The following is a 16,867-nucleotide window of genomic DNA, read 5'->3' as shown; positions in this document are numbered from 1 at the left end:
AAGAAAATATTGAAAATCTTCAATTTCCAATTATACCCAAATCGATTTTAAGATGAAAGGATTTGCCTTTGTATTTCAAAAATCGACTCAAAGGTTGAAGATTTTGGTGCTTGGATTGATTATTGTTGGAAAAGGAGTGATCAATTGTTGTTGTAAGGAAGTTTGGATTTGATTTTGTTGAATTTGATTGAGGAAATCTTGTTTTTGGTGATGGAGAGGATGAGGGTTTTGGGGTTTATGGGTAGTGTTTTGGATGTAAGAATGAATGAATGAATGTGGGAAGGGTATTTAAAAACACCCGAAATCTTCAAACTGTAGGGGGAAGACGAGCGGATTCCCTTCGGGACGCTCGGATTCTGCTTAATCGGGGTTCAGGAAATCTCGCCTAATGACGGGCGTCTTTCAGTGAAGACGGGCGGATTTCTGCAATTCAGAACGAGCGGATTCTTTTAAAGAAGAGTGGATTTTGTTACAGGAACTTTTGTTATTCTGCACTGGCAATGTAAGAATTAAAATACAAGTTAGGGAGTTAGAAATATTTACAAATGGTGGTTTGGAGAGGACTCCACCAAACTCTCATCCTTAGTGAGATGTCATGGGGGCATGTCCAAGGTGTTGTTGATGTTACTCAACACCTTGAAGAAGTAGTCAAAAGCTTGTTCATTATCATGATAAGTTCTTCAATAGATCTTTGCTCTTGTTGTCCTTCATGTTGGTCTTTATCGATAGCATTACCAATGTAGGGATTGAAAATCCCTTCAAACTCATCGTCCCAAAGACCACAAACTTCATCTACTTGGTCACTAAAGATCTCTTGAATTGATAGAGACAACTCTCCCACTTTCTTGTCTTGGCCAATGAGGCCATCTTCTTCATTGCTTGACTTTGGTGAGCTTCTGAAGCTCTCTTTGTTACAATTTCCTCGCTCTTTGAATGGAGCATCATCGACTTTCTTCTTCCATTGGAATTCCGGCTTCTTCCTATCATCCTTCCGGCTATAATGATCAACCATACAACATGGTTCATGCAAACGGGGAGCTCTCATGGTCTTGTCAAGATTGAAAGTTATGCTCTCATCTGCCACTTCTAGAGTGAGCTCTCCATGCTTCACATCTATCACCGCACCCGCGGTGTGTAAGAAAGGTCTCCCTAGAATAATTGGAATATTGGAGTCTTCTTCCATGTAAACAATGACAAAGTCCACCTGGATGTGAAATTTCCCAACTCTTACGAGAACATCTTCCCATATCCCTAATGGTGTCTTCGTCGATCTATCGGCCATTTGGAGTGTGATATTGGTGCATTTAAGCTCTCCCATCCCTAACCTTTTACTCACTAAGTACGGCATAACACTCACACTAGCCCCTAGGTCACATAAGGCTTTGTTGATCGTGGTGTCGCCAATGGTACACGGTATTGAGAAGCTTCCCGGATCTTTATGTTTTGGAGGTGAACTCCCTTGAAGTATTGCACTACTCACCTTAGTGAAGGCAATAGTGTCAAGCTTCCGGATCGACTTCTTCTTCGTAAGGATGTCTTTCATGTACTTTGCATATGCCGACACGTGATTGATTAATTCCGTAAAAGGAATTGAGACTTCCAAATTCTTCACAATTTCCATAAATTTTCCAAGTTGGTCATCAAATTTGGGCTTGGCTTGACGACTCGGAAAAGGAAGTCTAATCACAATGGGCTCCTTTTCCTTGGCCTTGTCTTCAAATTTCTTTGAAACTTCTTCTTTTGATGGTTCTCCATCCTTAGAGTTTTGCACAATTTCTTCTTTGTTACTAGCTTCCACAACTTCATCCTCAACTTGCTTCTCCGGGGCTTCATACCTCGTACCACTTCTCAAGTGAATGACACTAACCGTTTCATGTCTTGGGGGATTACTTTGAGGTGGTAATTGCCCCTTTTGTCTTTGTGAGCTTGAAGATGCTAGTTGAGTTAATTGAGTTTCCAACATTTTGGTGTGGGCTAGGATGTTGTTGATGGTGATTTCCTTTGCTTGACTATCCTTTTGCATTTGAGTGAAAAACTCTTGTTGATTCTTTTGCATTTGGAGGACCACTTTTTGAACATCAAAACCTTGGTCATTTTGTTGATTGTATGGAGTTTGATTTTGGTAACCTTGGTTTTGGTTGTAAAAGGGTCTTTGATTTTGGTTTCTCATGGGAGGTGGGGTGTATTTTGGTTGAGGGTTTTGAACATTTTGGCTTTTGTATGAGAGATTTGGGTGGAATTTGGTGTTCTCAGTGTAATAGTTTGAATAAGGGGTACCACTCTTGTATGCTTGAAAAGCATTCACTTGTTCATTTGTTCCCCTACATTCACTTTGGTTATGTCCCATAGTTCCACAATTCTCACATATCCCACTTGGGATTGATGAAAATGCCGTCATGGCATTAACATGATGCTTTGGTGATTTTTAGGCTTCTTCAAGTCTAGCCATAGCCTTTTCGAACTTCAAATTGATGGTATCAATATGAGCACTAAGTTGAGCACCCAATTGAGTAATAGAGTCCACTTCATACTTTCCTCCTCTAGTAGCCTTGCGAGGTCTACTATATTGTGAATTGTGGACCGCCATTTCCTCAATCTTGTTCCAAGTTTGATTGTCATCAACTTCGGTGAACATTCCATTTGATCCCATGTTGAGAATGTTTCTTGAGTCTTCATAAAGACCGTTCCAAAATTGTTGTACCAAGAACCACTCGCTAAGTCCATGATGAGGACATGAGCGACAAATTCCTTTGAATCGCTCCCAAGCTTCATACAAAGATTCTTCATCTCTTTGCTTAAAGCCCGTAATTTGAGCTCTTAGCATTTTAGTCTTTTCCGGTGGATAGAACTTTTTGTAGAAAGCTAGAGCCAATTTCTTCCAAGAATCAATTCCGAGAGTAGCCTTATCAAGGCCTTTCAACCATTGTTTTGCGGTGCCAATTAGAGAAAAAGGAAATAAGACCCATCTAACTTGGTCTTGAGTTACACCGGTTTGAGAAATCGCATCACAATAGTCGCAAAAAGTCTCCATGTGAGAGTGAGGGTCTTCACCAGGCATCCTCCCAAATTGGCTTCTTTCGACTAATTGGATAAATGCGGATTTGGCAATGAAATTTCCGGTTAAGTGTTGTGGTGTGGGAGTACCATTAGGTAGGTTCTTCTCGGTTGGTACGAAATGTGATGAAAATTTAGGCATTGTGGGTTGATTTTGTGTTGAATTTTGTGTTGGGTTCTCCTCACCTTCTCTTGCAAAAGGGTTGATGAACTCAATAGTGTTTGGTTGAATATCTACAACCTCACCAATACCTCTCAAAGTTCTCCTAGAAAGTCTTCTATTGGTTGTCAAAGTCCTTTCAATTTCGTGATCAAAGGGTAACAAGTTACCTTGTGATCTTCTACACATGCAAAATATCAAACAACTCGAAAATAATTAGAACAAACCTTGAGGAGTTTTACTTCCCCAAGGCAAAGAAAGACACAACTAATAACAACTTGAGAAAATCTAAATCAAATTAACACCGTCCCCGGCAACGGCGCCATTTTTTGGTCGGACTCACTTGGAGGTTTAGTTTTTGGTACTTGTCGTTATGAGAACCTAGACCAAAACACAATTTATAACTTCACAAACAACTCTACAATTAGTAAAGAGGTAAGTAAAGGTCGGATCCCAAAGGACGGCAATTGAGATGAGATTTTCAATTGCAACTAGCGGTGTCTAAGGGTGTCACAATTTGGGGTTTGAAGTAGAAGATCACTAAACTAAATAGCAATGAAAGTAAACAAGCAAGATGATTAAAAAGGGATGTAAACAATTGATAAAAGGCACTAGGGTGTCATGCGGTCATAGGGGATTCATGGGAATTGATCATACAAACATATTCTCAAATTATAAGCAAGCAATTATTGTTGTGATGGATCGAGTTGGTTTATATCTTACAATCCTAGGAAAGTTTGGGTCCCGGAGCCGAATCGATTAGATTGTACAACACCTACAAGTCGACTTAATCTTCCCTACTCAACTATATGCATGGTCTAATGAGACTCGAGTTGGTTTATGTCTTACAAGTCTAATTGAAAAGATAGGTGATGGGTAAAAAATGCAAGGATTTATAGGCTCGCATTTCATCAAACATAACATGTGCATAAGTTGAGATCACAACAAGCAAGAAAATAAACTATGAAAACATATTAATTTAAGCATGAATCATCCCCCATGTTGGTTTCCCCTAATTACCCATTAACCCTAGCTAAGGAAACTACTCACTCATTATCCTGTTGAACATGCTAGCAAGGTTGTCAATCATACCAACAAGGTGAAACATGATGAATAAATGAAGATAATTAACAATAATTAAAAAGGGATTAAGAAAATTATACCTACTAATGATTCTTAGTCAATGTGTTGATGAGACAATTATTTAATGAAGATTAAATAATATTTGTTGAGACGAATTAACTGTGAATTTGTAAATTAAATATGATAAGTTATATTTAATTAAATGTATGTAATGTTAGCTTGAACGAATTAATCTGTTAATTCGTCATTAAATGTAATCGGTTATATTTAATATCAATAAGTTGAATGTGTCATAGTGGTAATAGTGAGGGTACACAAACCAAGAGGTCATGGGTTCGATCCTCACTAGATGACAATTTAACACATTTTATACATTTTTGGAATAACCAAAAATAAGGAAAGAATACTCCTTATTTCTGTTATGGGCCGAGAAAAATAGAAAAGAAAAGCCTACCCTAATTCATTCCTATACACGGTTTATAGGTGAGTGAGGGAGAGGATTTTCTGACCTAATTCATTTTTCATTTTTGCCTCCTCTCTCATCGGAAAACACAAAGAAAACCTAAAGATTATTTAAATTTTTGGATCGATTCTAGCAAAATCAAGGGCATTTCTCGGAGCATCTTGGGTGCAACTGATAGGAGAATATCTATTTTGATATTGTTCTTAGGCCGTATTTGCTAGGACCGAAGGTTAATTCTGAATCCTTTACTTTTGTTTATATATTTTAATTTATGACTAGTGATCGTCATCATTAAATTCGTTATAATCCTTCATTTTAAGGGAAGTATACAGATTATTTTCCACATGTTTAGGCATCTCAGATCTTGGACGCTGTTCCTAGATAGACTTCATACATTAATCTTTTCCTTTTCTCTCTGTTGAACACTGCCTTTCTTCCGGATCTTATATAGTAATTCTTTCTCTATTCTCTCTTTATTTTGCAATGTTATTTACTTCTTCATCTTCTGCTTTTATTTTATTTATTATGTCCAGCTAATTTCCCTGCTAGGATTTAGGGGAGTCGATGAACTGCTGTTAATTGCTAATTAGGTTACAGAACCCTTGTTATCGTTATGTCTATGTTGTTAATCGATGCTAATAACTGTAAATAGCTAATTGAATCGATGCTCTTAGCCTATTTATCCTTGGTAAGCCTTAACCTAGACCGGAAGGTTGGAAGGGGTGAGACCCGTAGTGAGCAATAGGATGCTTTAGTGAGGGCGGAAGCTAAGCTAATAGTATTTTAGGGCGAATTGAGACCGAAAGGAGATATTCGTTTCACCTTAGACCGACACATCGACTGATCTGTAACCTTAGCTGCAATTAACTGACATTCATTGATGACCCGACAACCCTAGTTTTTTTTCTCTCTCTCTCTCTCTCTCTCTCTCTCTCTCTCTTGTTAATCCCTCTTATCTTTAATTCTCTTGCCTTAATCTCCCTTTGTTTAGTTTATACAATTAAAACTCCCCATCTTGTGACCGTAGACAGACCGAGTTGACTAGTAGATACTGACCGCCTCCCTATGGAGATCGACCCTACTTACCGCTAACTTCTGTTAGTAGTACTTAGGTATTTATTTTTAGTCCATAACGACCGTATCAGCCATACTAGGATTTTATTGCTTTGCTTTGCATTTGTTTTATATGTTTGCATGCATAGCCAAATCGCCATAACTACACATGCATATCATATTTTATCGAGTCATCGACCGTGTCGTAGTTCACCCCTTAAGTTCACTTAAAACGTGATAGATAGTAAATTGACAAGACCTCTCACTAAATAATAATTGTGAATTAGCCTTACCAAATACTAGAACCATGAATCCCAATTTCATAAGGAAGTAGGCTCGGCTCACCGGGGTGCTAAACTTGTTACGTTGGGTAAGTGGGTGGTAAATTGTTACTACATCGAAATTTGAATTGAGCTCAACGGAAGTATTCGCGACCGTAGCCGCATGTGTTCCGGGCTTGAGATAAATATTAAAGTAATTTTATCGACCGAGAGTTATAGAAGTAGAATCGATTAAAGAATTAATCCACCGAGTTATATTGATTAGGGATGAATCGGCTCACCGTGCCCGAATTGATATGAATTTGGATCTCGGGATCATTTATAATAGTTGGGTAGAGGTCACTATATAAATGCTAAAACATTCTTAAATGTTTTATATATAACGATGAATGTTTGATTTTCCCACTATTTCATTGTTTTATGTTGTTCTTTATTATCGCTCCTACTCATATATGATATCAATTCGATTATAACACGAGTCACCGCTAAACCACTATTACTTACGACAAATAGAATCTCTTTCTAAAATGAACCGTATCATAGGTTGTGGACTAGATCCATAGGAATCGTTCTATTCCATAGAACTAGGTAGGAATCGTTCTATGCAATTATAAGATTAACATCTTATATTCCTTACATACCTATGATTTCTTATGAAGAAAAATGAATAGAAGTAATGATTAGTCAAAATATGTTTTTATAATGTCTTCTATGCATCCACGGTTGAAAAGTCTTATTGCTCAATCTAAACACTTGTCATCAAAGCACTTAAGTTGTTAAGCACATGACAATGTTAAATTGGTAAATTAATTTGTTAGAAATTTTGATTGACCAAATACCACTATAAAGTTCATCCTTGTGAAGGATTAACTAGGAATTTATATGAAGATAAGTCTTCATCAAGTAGAAATTCTTAAAGTGAGTGGGAGCAATAAGAAGTAAGTACCTATCTTAATTGCTAAGGATAGAACTAGGCTCGAAAGAGAAAGTGTTAAGACACTAAATTAGATACAAACCCCAAATAAGTAAAGATCAAGGAAGTTGGTTGTGTGACTCCAACATATTCCTTCTTGAATATCAATGACATTGACATTGCATTCTTACTAATTACCACATCATGAGTATTTGATACAAATTTGTGAATCACGTTAGAAATTGTCACATTTCATGATTATGAAATATGGCAAAAGGATGTCAATACCACCTTTCTAAATGGGTATTTAGAGGAGGATGTGTTCATAACACAATCCGAAGTTTTTTTTTAAATCCTTATAATCCTAACATTGAATAATCGTAAGACGACTAGCAAAAATATAGTCGAAATTTACATGAATGGAACTAGGGTAGTTGCCATTTCATCCATAGACATATAAGCGTTATAGTGTTTTTATTGTATAAGACTCAAATTGGTGACCCCAATTATTTCTAGATTCTCGTTTGAAATTGCATTTAGAGACTAGTTTTGACTAGTGTCCCAACCATCTAATTGGGAATCTCTTGGTATGTGTGCGAATCTTGAATTCAAAGCAAGATTAATTCATGACTTTTTTTCTAGAAAAGAATTATGAATAAAGCAAAATATTCGCCCTATTTACACTTTGAAGTGTATGGTCGAATACAATTTCAATAAAAAAGGGTTATTACTTCTTCATTTCTTTTACCAACGAACTAGGTAGATACTTGGTATCCACTTAATGTGGTAAGAAGAGAAATTCTTTGAATAAGTTCAAATGAATGTTTAAAAGTATCAAAACCTAGAGATTAAAACCAAAGTATGTATTGGTACTTTGTTAAAATAGGGAACAATAAAGTGAAGACTTTTATGCACCAAAAAGAGTGAGATATGGTATCACATGTTCACCTTCGTAACATTAGAAAGTGACAAAGAATCCTATAAGATATGATTGAATCTTTACTATAAAGTTGGAAGTAGTTTCTATCACAATTTGTCTAGTATTTATTTATTCCACTAACTCAAAACATAATTAAAGCAATTATCTACATTTCATATGAGATATGGTTAAGAATGGTACCTAAATTGTAGCTTTTTCGATAGTGAACATGTGGTCTCTCTTCCTACAAGATCACGAGAACAAAGAGTTTGTGGCTCGTGATGCTGTCTATTAGAGAAAAGTGGATTATTTCTTATAGACATAGTGGGAGAAAATGTTCAAGAGCCACAAACTGAGAATAAGACGTAGGAAGACGTTCCTTCCTGGTTTCGAAATCTAAGTGGACAGGTGTCAAGTTATTTTAGAAAATAACAAACTTGTAACTTATTAAGATGCTTTATCTAGTTCCAACTCCGCAAAAGTCCGAAGCAAGCATAAACATGAAAATGTTTATTTAGCTTGGTTGGTTGATGGCAAGGGTTTTGCATGCAACATTAATGCTTCATTGTATTCGGATATGATTTGATATAGTTCGATTTTAAAATCATCTTGCATGAGTTTTGTAAATCGCAACTATCCTAAAGTAGGATGCGAACTTAAGAGGAAATCTTAAGTAGATATGAAAGAGTTGAATTGTATGTTTTGATCATTTGATAAACATTTCTCGAATTGTCGAGTAGTTCTGTTTATACATGGAGTTTAGTGGGAGTATTGTGGTGTTATTAGTCTTATATGTAAGGGACATATTGATCATTGTAAATGATGGAAGACTTAGGAGAAGAATAACACATCTCTAAGGTATCCAGACCTATAAGGATAGTTCTGAGAGGATATTAGCGTTAAATGAATATTCTTATATTGATAAGAGTCTAGTCAAGTTCAAAAGTATTGAACATGTAGAAATTGAATCCACTTGCTTCCGCTGCGGGATTAATTCATTACGCTTAGATGTATCACCATTCTTAAATTTCGTATAATTGGAGTATGACGAAAAGTTACAAATCAAATTTTGAGAGAAATCTCTATATAGCCATATAGTTCATTGGTTAGTACTCCAGGAGTCCAGGAGCACTAAAGAAATAAAGCTATGTGATTAGAATTGATATGGATTTATGTCAATGAGTTACATGATAACCATATTCTAAACACACTAGGATGGTTAGAGAACCATCTTGGCTATATTATTTATGGAGGATATCTGCTAGAAACGCTCTAGGTGGTAGAACAATGAGAGATTTACAATCAAAATTGAGTGCACTTGCAATAATGAGATGTGCAAGAAGGAAGGGATGATATTAGGATTCGGTTTTATGAATTGGAGGAACTATGGTAGTTCGTTCCAGTAACCAAAGGTCCTATCCCATACACTATGAGGACAGTGGGAGCTATCCTAAGGCATGAGAGCCTATGTCTAGATTGGATTTAGACACGCACTCAAAAGTTTTATAATAAAGATTACACAAAAAGCAAAGTTAGAGAAAGTGCAATGTGTTGCTGAGACTTACTAACCAAAAGCCTTTTTACAGGTTTAACATGATAAGTCATGTCATTTCAATTGAGTTGAAATGTGCAACATATAGAAAATGGAATATGGATTATAGATTATGTAGTAATTGATATTGAATCAATTTTACATATGTGATAATGCATTCATAGTTTGAGTTTTATATTAAACTCTATTATTACTTTGTTACATCCAAATGGGTTGTTGAGATAATTTTGAACCCCATTAAAGTGAACAGGATTAACATAGTATTCGCCCCTAGTTGCTTATATGAGGTGACATCTCGAAGTAACTAGAGGGTGATGTGATTGATGGCACGTTCATGTGCCATTGAGTTATAAGAGATGACTAGTCGATCACATAGGCATACTGTATGGGACACTCTGTCGGGCTTATGAGCGCTTAGAGAGTTCTGGAAATTTTTATAGCCTGGTCCTGGCGAGAGCTACTATTGTATTCTTATGAGTCGAATCTTTGATTTAAGACGGTTCGCCTAAGGTGGCACAGTTTCAGAGTAACTTTGATTTATGTTCTACGACCTTCGTAATTGGGGTCAAAAGGACATATTTTGGGTTATGATAAGCTCTGGCTATTCAAGGGATGAGTGCGATAGGAATTGTCAATCCCTGTCAGGGTTATCTTATATCTCAAGGCCACTGGAGGAGTGATGAACTGGAAATGCGTGGCCACGCTCGAAAGGTATCTACGGTAGATAATTCCGGTCCGACAGTTATTCTCCAGATCGAGGAAACCATTCATGATATGATCAAATGCAAGTACGACCTGCAAGAGACCTTGCATTGAGTGGGAGATAGTAATGGGACAAGAGAATTGGTGACGCACACTTGTCGCGGACAAGTGGGAGATTGTTGGAGTATGTGTCCTCGACAATAATGCGATCACATGTTTAAATCTCATAATAAGAATGCATGAGGGAAAGTAATATTTTATTCTCAACTGATCCACATTAATCGGTAATGATTGGCTGACTAGAGTTTGACATTACAGTCGTGTGACGGTGGTGATCAGTTGATCCCTTAAGGTCATACCTCTAGGGTAACACTCTTAATTGATTAATTAATTAATTGTATGTTGATACAGATTAATTAATTCTTTAAAATTGAACGATTGATTTTGTGAGTAAGAATACGTATCTTATTGTAATTTGATTAAGTAAGATTCGTACTACGTAATTAAATTGTTTTATTACTTAGGTTTTATTATTGTTTATGAAACAATTATAATAAGAATGAATGGTTTATTATAAATACAAGTTGTTGTGATTTATAATTCTATGACCCATTTTAAGTACTTGTAATCATGAATTACTAGTTAATTTTTGTATGTGATTTATTTTGTTAATATAATGATTTTTCATAAGTTAAAAATGCATTATTTAATAACATGTCTAGTAACATGTCCAATATGTCACACTACACAAATTGAACAATTGGCAAACTTAAAATGGACCCTTATTAACATAAGGATGCCGTGTAAATGGGGTGGATAGGGAGTTGGTTGTGTTTTTGTTCATTTAATTAGAAGAAACACAATGATGCCCTACTTATCAAATGCTTGCATGCCTAAATCTTGAGAAGAATAAGCTTGAGCCTTGAGAGGGCATTCCTACCCATGCCACCCGGCCACCCATATGAAAAGGAAGAGTTTTCTCTTCTTTTTCATATTCATTCATTCTAACTAATAATTATATAGATAATTTTTATACATATTCTCTCTAGATCTTGTGAAGAACTATTAAGAAAGAAAATCTCAAAATCTCTAATATTATTCCACCATTACTAGTAGTAGTAATCAATAATATTAGTTATTAATTTTAAGGGGTCATATACTAATTCTAGTATTTAAATTAGTATATGTATTAAGGGTTATTATCTTGGTACAAATCCTCGAGGAGTAGATTCCAATATTGAATCTAAGTTCATCCTTGGAGCACTAGTATTTTCTTAAGAAGACTAATTTGGAAGGTGTCCAATTAGTATTACCATTCGGCCCTTTATGTAAGTTGATCGATTTCTTTTTATTTTATGTTATTTTGTTATGCATGCATAAGATCTAGTTAGTTTATGACTAAACTAAATTTATATAGTTATTAGAAATGTCTAATAAGAGATTAATGAATTTTACAACAGGCCCCATGGGTGTCGTCAACAACAACCTACTCGAACTCCAGGGACGGAGAACCTCAGCCACAAAGGCTGGAGCCCCAGAGTATTTCTCTTAGGGCCTGGATACCCAATAAAGTAAGAAAACGAGGGGTCATTCCTATGATCGTCTCTAAATAAAGGAAAAATAAAATGAAGATCAAAGACACTTACGCTGTCTAAACTCAGGGCATTCACGCCCCTCCGACAAACATCATAAGAAGACCGCTGGCTCTTATCAGGACACACTACCCAGTCCCTCATGACAGGGTATGCTCTCGGCACGTCCTCCGCCCTCGTGGGCGCAAAGCCAAGGAAGTGAGAGTACACCCACGCCTGCAGGCAAAATAATAATGATTTCAAATCGTTTTCTACAAAAATGATCTTTCATATTTTCATGAAAGGTTCATACCTCCAAGATGTGTCCAGGACCAACAGTGGCAGGAGAAGTCCCCTTCTCCATCAACTCTGGACGGACCATGGCCCTCATATAGTGCGTGAGGACCGCAAAACTAGGAATAACACAGTCTCAACGACCTAGGCTACTCAAGTCAAAAATAAACGGAAGAAGCTTCGTCGACAGCCTCTCCCCCTTGTCTCCGAAGAAAATCGAAGACAAGAACCACCAAAACCACAAACAGGCCCGCTGCTCAGCAGTACAAGGTTGTGGAGGCACCATGCGTTCGTCCATCTTCACTCTCGCTAGAACCCTACCCCCCAAATAGGCTCTGACGTAGGTACTCGGCACCAAACCAGGAACCTGGGCCGCACCCGAAGCTAGGTTCCAGCCAACCAGACTCCTCGCCTCGGCCGAGTCTACTCTCATGGCCGCCAACGGCCATACCAACGACTCCTCTCCACACGGTAGACCCGAGATCATTCCGTAGTCCTCCAAGGTGACCCCCGATATCTCCAAAAGGCATATGGAAAGTCGAGGTCGTGTCCCAGAACCGATCAAGAAAGGCTCGAATCAGGCTGAGGTTAGCCCGAATCTTCCTCTCCTTGATCTCCCTCCAGCCTCGTACCAGGGCACCAAAGGCTTCCCGCTCGATGATAGCCTTCTGATCCTCCGACAGCTTCCTGAAGGCGTCTAGCATCGTCGTATAACCAGAGAAGGACCTCATGTTCCCAGCATCCTGCGTCAATTCAAAAGAAAGATTTCTTTAGCATAAAATGTGTAAGAAATAAATAAATAAGGGAAGGACAAGCTGAAGGCTTACCATGCTCCTCGCCGTCCTATACGATAGGTGGCTCTCCGCCGCCCAAATGAGATGTCTACCATCCCATTTCTCGGCCCACTCAGGCGCTCCTGCGAGCCGACGACCGCCTCGTCCTACATTGGCCCTCCGCGGGGCCTCCTCCTCTATCTCTGGGGCGGTAGAAGGGTCAAAGTCAGTGTCCATGGGGCCTCTCCCCGACGTAGAAGGAATATCCTATGCAAAATCGAATTAAACAAAGCGATGTTAAACACATTTTCAAGCATTTTCAAGCGTTTCAAGCATTTAAAAACGGCCTTTCTAGCCATCTTTGGCTAGATTTTCCAATCCCGATCACACACGTGGTAGGTTAAGTAAAGACGAGTCTAAATTCAAGCCAAGTTGTTGGTTTGAGTCAAAAATTCGATGGCATTTCGCTACAATAGCAATTATGCCATACAAAAGTGTCCCGGAGAAGCTGTCACAAATTGAAAATCCAGCGTAACAGCAAATTTACCCATTATTCAAGGGTTCCAGAACATCAAGTTTCATCAAAATGGACTAGCATAGGGCCATTTTCGAAGGGTTTTGCGGTTTAGCAAGAAACCGTCACATTTCGCTCTCAAATCCTTAATACTTGATGAAAGCTCGAAAGAGATACATGGTTATGTTCCTAACATGATCAATTACTCATTTCTAATATCAGTTTAATGAGACAAATTCATTTGGGACAAAAGCCCCAAATTTTCAAACGTAATGGGTATATAAACCCTAATTTCTGACCCAAATCAAAGCTCAAATGCAAAATAAAGCAAGTACAAGACACATACCTTGATTCGTCATGATTTATGGAATTTTTAAATCACGTTTTGACGGAATTTGGTTGGAATTTGGTTGAGTTTTGTAAAGAAAAAGAAATAGGTTTGTGTTTTGAAAACAAACACGGCATAACTGGGGTTTTACCTTTACAGGGTGAGCTCGGGAGAAGACGCAGCACTTGCTGCGCCTCTTCCAAGGGTCGCAGGTTTTGCTGCATCTCTTCCTCAGTGAGTTTCCTCAGAGATTCGTTAAAATTCGCTATAAGTTCATTATTTCTGGGCCCAGGCCTCATGCGCCTCTTCCCCGACATCTTATCTTCAACGTACGACTCCTTTTTGGGCGTTCTCTTCGTCCGAATCGGCATTTACTCTTCAACAGACTACAGACAATCACGACATTTTATTCCCCGGTGAGAATTCATGATCACTAAATACAGTTCACGGGCTTCTCCTCTTTATCGGAATTTCGCTTGCGACGACCCGAGCGGATTTTCTCCTCAGCGGTGCCAAGGATGCGCCGTTGTCGATCAAACACCTTTAATTTCCTCAGCGATGCCAAGGATGCGCCTTTTTCTCCTCAGCGGTGCCAAGGGCGTGCCGTTGTCGACTTAACATATGATTTTTCCACACGGAATATAAGATAAAATTCTCCGAAGAGTATTTGTGCCTTCGAATCCTTCACCCAGGGGTGTCTCAGGTATGGTTTCTTCTTACGGCTGGCGAGCTTCCTTACATAGTCTAATGGACTTTAAACGACCCTACTCAATAGCCGAAAACTCTAAAATGTTTCCGACGACAGGTCCTTGGTTCAGACCCCTTGAGCCGCCTCGCGTCCCCATAGTCGTCAGGTTGTAATCTTCGATTGACCTGATGGCTATACTTTGACTTTCGCCTTGTCCAAGCCTTAGTCAAAGTGGGGGCTCTGTAGATACCTCATTTCTACACCTCCCGCCAACCACCCAGTGATGATTGGGCCGCATGTTTAATACGCTGGACGATTTATGACAGTCCATAAGTTCATCGTCAAGTGATAGCTCAAAAACTCGAGTCAACCCCTGGGTCATCATCTACGCACCGATACGGTCGTTTTGACAGTAATTAAAGTTCATTTGGAGTCTGGGTCAAAAACCGCTTCATTTTCTAAAAATCGTTTAAATGCCGAGTCGGAGTATTCCAGAATATTCTAGAATTCTCTAGATATTTATTCCTAATTAAAATTAATATTTTAAGTAAATATCTACGGTAATATTGTGTTTCATGGAATAAAGATGTGTAAATCTACCGAAATTCCATAATAAAACGAGGAAATCTTTCTTGCCAAGGAGGAAACCTCTGGAGAAAAGACGCAGAAAAGGCTGCGCCTCTTCGAAGGATCGCAGTTGTTGCCGCGCCTCTTCTCGAGTCCTCTTTTTGCATTTTCCATAACATTTTCGATATTTGTTTCCAAATCCGTGTCATTCCAAAACTCTTCCATATGTTCAGTATAAATAGAGGCCTTAGGCCTCTATATTTGGCACGCGAGTGTTCCGCCCTTTATCTCCCTCTCTTTACATTCTAGACTGCGCTATCGCCTTTTGACACTTATGTGCTTGATCAATCGACCACGTAAGCTAAGATCATTCCGAGTCCTAGTCACGTTGCTGATGTGGAGTGATGTCGTTGGGTCATATCCAATCAAACACATTTATAATACTCAACAAACAACTAGTTCGTGGTAAGTCGAGGTCGATCCATGGGACGGTGTGCTTTGGTTTCTAAGTCTATCTATCTCAATTTATGCTAGTGTCACAATTTGTTTGGGTTTGTAGTTGTGTTCTAGACTAATGAAAGCAATAAAGTAAACAAACAATAAAGCAAATAAAGGTGTAAACAATTATTAAAGAGGACTAGGATATCATGGGGTCATAGGTGATTCATGGTGTTGATCATACAAACATGTTTACAAAGTTGCAAGCAATTAACGTTGTGGAGGAACCGAGTTGGTTTATGTCTTACGGTTCATAGGAAGAGTTGGGTCTCGGAGCCGAATCGATTAGATTGTACAACACCTACAAGTCGACTTACTTTCCTCCTATTCAACTTCTATGCATGGTCTAACAAGACTCGAGTTGGTTTATATCTTACAAGTCAAGTTGAGTAGATAAGAGATGGGTAAAAATGCAAGGATTCATAGGCTTAGCATTTCATCAAAAATAACATGTGCATAGGTTGACATCACAACAAGCAAGCAATTTAATTATGAAAACATATTAGATTAAGCATGATTAGTCCCATGTTTGTTTCCCCTAATTACCCACTAATCTTAGTTTAAGAACTACTCACTCATTATCAAGGAGAACATGTCATTAATGGTGTCAATCATTACAACAAGTGTAAACATGATAAGAGAATGAGGAAATAAACAATAAAGAGTAAAGGGTAAAAGAATTATACCAAACTTGAGATGATTCCAAATAATAAAGAAAAGAATAAAAGAAGAGAACTTGATTGATTGATGAAGAGTTGTCTATTCTCCAATAATAACCCAACAATCTTCAATTACCCAATAATAAACTTGAACAATAATTAAGGAAAGATTAATGTGTAATTTTGTGAAAAGATTGAGATTAATCTATTTTAATCTACTCCTAATCTAATCTAAGAGAGTTTATTTCTAGCTAAGAGAGCTTTCTACTCTAAAAACTTGATGCTTTGATTATTTACAAATGGGGTATATATAGTATAGCTTCATTAGGTTAACTAAGGCTAAACTAGTAATTAACATTTGTGAGTTCTAAGCAGGGAATTGCTAGTCTTTCGGAGAGATGAGCATCTCAGCTGAAGACGCCATGATCCGCTCGTCTAGGAGGGGAATCCGCTCGGATTGTTGCAGAGGTGGACGAGCGTCTTTGGGAAAATCCGCTCGGATTGTTGCAAGGGAATCCGAGCGTCTTCAAGGCTTGGACGCTCGGATTCTGCTTCAGAACCTTCTTCTTCGTTTACTTCTCATTCTTGTAAGATTACTCTTTAGTTCTTGCCTCTCCTGCAATACTCGTCCATCCAATATCATCAAAAAGCTTCCAAATATGCACGAAAGACGGGAATTTCCGCCTTATTATCTCCTTTCCAATAAAACATATGAAATGCGCTAGAAAAGCAAATAGGAAGGTTTTGACGGATAAAATGGCCATAAAATGTTATAATAGTATGCAAAATAGGCTC

At 38.0% G+C, this 16,867-nt stretch overlaps 1 non-coding gene across 1 annotated transcript; it reads left to right on the top strand.

Moving 5' to 3' along the window:
• Positions 1-2,717: 2,717 nt before the first annotated feature.
• On the top strand, positions 2,718-2,824 carry LOC141617874 (small nucleolar RNA R71). The gene has a single exon (XR_012531231.1). It is a non-coding gene; the product is annotated as a small nucleolar RNA R71 (small nucleolar RNA).
• Positions 2,825-16,867: the final 14,043 nt, after the last annotated feature.

The sequence above is a fragment of the Silene latifolia genome, chromosome 1 (assembly GCF_048544455.1).
Source record: "Silene latifolia isolate original U9 population chromosome 1, ASM4854445v1, whole genome shotgun sequence".
NCBI classification, from domain to species: Eukaryota; Viridiplantae; Streptophyta; class Magnoliopsida; order Caryophyllales; family Caryophyllaceae; genus Silene; species Silene latifolia.
The sequence above is the reverse complement of the archived record's forward strand: the minus strand, read 5'-3'. Positions and strand labels throughout refer to the sequence as shown.